Raw genomic sequence first — 3,722 nt, 5'->3', positions numbered from 1 at the left:
CATGCAGTTATCCTGGGATTGTACAGGATAAGCTCCCTATCTCAGGATTTCTAACCTTAGTCATACATATAAAGTCTTTTTATTGTTTTATTTTTTGCCATAGGCTCTGAGGATTAGGACACAGGTGTCTTTGGACTTTGACATCCTATTCCACCTACCACAGGAGTTTTTTTTTTTTTAATGTCTACTATATTATATTTAATTCTTTTAAGTTTAAAAATTTATTTCATTAACTTAAAAGGTGAACAAAATGTGTATTTCAAGTTATTGAACTTATTTATCTGAAATAATGCTTACACAGAGGACAGATACAGATTTCTGTTAACTTCTGCAAGAGTCCATTGTCCATTTAAAAATATTTATTCTTCCACAAAAACTCTTCAATGAAAGACAGAAAATTTTTTCTTTTATACTGCGTAACAGCTAGATGTACATTTTCAATGTGTTGTACTTCTGATGTATTCATTTCATTGTTAACTCCGATGATGAAGATGGGAGGCACAAATGTTCACAGTTCACATGATTGATGCAAACGAAAAGCTGTTTCCCCGCAGCTACAAAGAAGCCTCCATCATGTCCCTCACAGTAGAATCACATACTTGATGCTCACAGCAGATCACTTCTTCTTCTTTCCTTTCCCTTTTTTACTTCCCTCTCCTTGCTGAAGGTTTGGGTCACCATCTCCTGTTTTCTGTGTTCCTGTTTTCAGTTTAGGTATCATTTCTGGGGCATACAACATTACTGATTTACGCGATGGGAACTGTCCCAGGCAGAGGCTGCCATCTTTCTGCTTGAGCTGGACCGGACTCTGCCTCTGTATTGAACATCATGATTCCATTCCCTAGAGTACATTTTATTTTTCTCAAGAAATACATTGAGTCCAACTGCTGAGCGTACGTCTTGAATCTCGGTAGCTGTAGGATTTTCAACAGCCTTACTTATTGGGATCCACCTCCCCTCTGCGATGGTTTTCTTATTATTTAAATAAGCAGGGTAGATACAAATAAATCTGTCTTGGTCTGCTGGGGACCTTGCAGTGGCACAAGCCATTTCCACACAACCCCAGATCTCACAGAACCCGTAATGAGAGAACTAGAGCTATTATATTTAATTCTTAAGAACTCTTCAGTCTCAGAATATTCTTTTCTTTTCTATGTGTGTTTTTTGGTACCAGGGACCGAACTTAGGACCTTGTGCTTGCAAGGCAGGTGGTGGAACCACTGAGATAAATCCCCAGCCGTCAGAATATTCTTTTTATATAGCAAACTATTTTTGTTTCATGTTTGGAGTATTTTTTTATTGTTGCTGGGGATTGAACTTGAGCTATACTCCCACTAATGAGTATATTTATTCCTCTGACTATGATAATGATAGCTTTAAAGCCTGTTTATTTTCTTTCCTTGTATAGTTTATCTCATGTAAGTTACCTTTTTATTGTGGTTATTTTGGTCTCTGGCTTCCATTCCAGTGCTCTCTGCTGGTTCAAAGCTGCGAGCCATAGGCCTCCAGCAGCTGATCCATCCCTCTGGATACCTGGGGGAGACTTGTGCACTGTGAGCTTGAGGTAATGTGACCTAGCATACCCAATTTCAACCTTCTTAGCTCTTTTCTCACTTAGTTCTTTTCAAATCCATGTGAGCCAGATCTTATTCATGCACCTGTCTTTAGGATCCAGGGTTGGCTGTTTGTACTCTGGGAAGCCAGGAGATCTTAGCATTCATAATGTGCATTGCTAATGGATTTCTCTGCTTGGAGTAGGAGATCCTCTCCCTCAAATGTACTTGCTATGCTCCAGTCAAGAGATTTGACTGCCCAATTTCTTCCTCCAGAAAAATCACCCCAGTCTTCTCCTTTTCAAAGGAGGGGAGGGAATTGAAACCTAACTCCTTCCTTAGTAGACATTCACCCCATCCTCCTATTCTGAGCCTCACTTTCCTTTTGAATCCACAGATACCTGATGCCAAGCCCTGAATTTTTCAGAAGTTCTTTGTGTTAATTAGGTTCTTCTCGGCTTTCTCCAGTCTGCATGATCGATTATGTAGCCTCTTTCATTCTCTTTGTCCTTATAGATCTGTCCCTTTAAGTGTAATTCTGGTAGCACTGGGAGGAAGGATGAATCTATGTTGTGAGTACACTAAAAATCACTAAAGTGTATACTTGAAAAGGGTAAATTTTATTATATATAATAAAATACATTTTAGAAATGAATAAATATGTGCCAAAACCCATCTTAATCTCAAAGTAGACTATCCATTTTAGAGACAAGGGCAGTGAATCAGAGAAGCTTATGTAAGGAGCCTAGGACTATGATGGTATAAGTGAGACTCGGCTAAAAGCACTCCGGGTACTGAATTGTATCTGGCCTTGCAGTGCTGCATTTAGTGACAGTGGGCTCCTCAGCCCTGCCCCTGAGAAGCTGCATCCTGGCTAAGTCATTTTCTTATTAGGGGATGTACTATTTGGCACTCACAACTTAATGGATGGTTTATTCTGGCTCACAGTTTCATAGTCAGCTGGCTGCAGGGCAGAAACAGCAGGATGGAAGGGCCTGGGTGGAGGAAATCTGCTCACAGCATGGCAATCGGGAAGCAGAGAGAGGAGAGGAGCTGGGGAGGGAGATGTACCCTTCCAGGCCCTGCCGCCAGGTACCAGCCTCTTCCTACCAGGGCCTACCACCTAAGAGCACATTTAGCTAGACTCATCGGGGATTAATCCACTGCTGAGTACATCCTCCCACCCCCATTTAATTACCTTCCAGAAGATCCACCTCTGAACACACGAGGGCTGGGGACAGTCTAGATCTAAACCCTAACACTAGGCTACCCCATTTCTGCAAGAGGCCCACTGGAACTCTGGAAAACCAACTGTCCTTGCAAGGGGGAAATGGCCTGGGAGACACTGAGTCAAACAGCAGTTTAAATACTTTAAAATATTGCTTATCACTTAATTGTTGAATCTGCATGCACTCCAGGCCATTTATACCGTAGGATCGATGGAAAAATGAAAACACAGTGAGAGTGGTGACTCCAGGAGGAAAAGGGTCTGCATCCTTCCCTGCACTCTCAGCTCTCATAATGTAATTTGATAAATACTCAGAATTCGGTGGGGTACGTACAAAGAAGATTAAGTGGTCTATGGTTTTTCTTAACATAGCCAAAATCAATAATGTGAGATCGCTTCTTGTTAATGTTTAGGAATTTACATGTCCATCTTCCATTAGTGTTAAGTACTCTTTCCTGCCAATATCCATTTCTGCACATTTTAAGTTGTTTATTTCATCTACACAGTCTTTTACATAGCTAAGAAAGTAGAGAAGATGACTATAATATTTTTTAAGCAATTAAATGCCAATTACTTGACATTAAATTGAGTTTTCTCCAAAATTTATTCTTGATTTCTTGGACCTTCTAACCCTTATCCCTTTATCTTCATAGTTCAGAGTCTGTTTTTCCCCTGGATGATAACTTTCAAAACTGAGGGATCATATTTCTTTGATTTGACTAATCAGTGAGTCAGAATTGTCCTTGGACCCAGATAGGGTCATGATTAGCAAATAAAAATACAAGATGCCTAAGAATTTCAGATAAATAATGAAATATTTTTTAAAGTATAAGGGTGTTGCAGATACTATATGAGATATGCTTAAACTAAAAAATTACTTGTTATTTATCTGAAATTCAAATGGAACTGGGTATTTTATCTTTCTGGCAACCCTAGATTCT

The 3,722-nt window shown here is 39.7% G+C and overlaps 1 pseudogene; it reads right to left on the bottom strand.

Moving 5' to 3' along the window:
- Positions 1-305: 305 nt before the first annotated feature.
- On the bottom strand, positions 306-2,171 carry LOC147824167 (signal recognition particle 19 kDa protein pseudogene; annotated as a pseudogene).
- Positions 2,172-3,722: the final 1,551 nt, after the last annotated feature.

This window comes from Heterocephalus glaber, unplaced genomic scaffold (genome assembly GCF_053883595.1).
Source record: "Heterocephalus glaber isolate CG9 unplaced genomic scaffold, H.glaber_assembly_v1.0 deba00001553, whole genome shotgun sequence".
In the NCBI taxonomy this organism is placed as follows: domain Eukaryota; kingdom Metazoa; phylum Chordata; class Mammalia; order Rodentia; family Bathyergidae; genus Heterocephalus; species Heterocephalus glaber.
The sequence above is the reverse complement of the archived record's forward strand: the minus strand, read 5'-3'. Positions and strand labels throughout refer to the sequence as shown.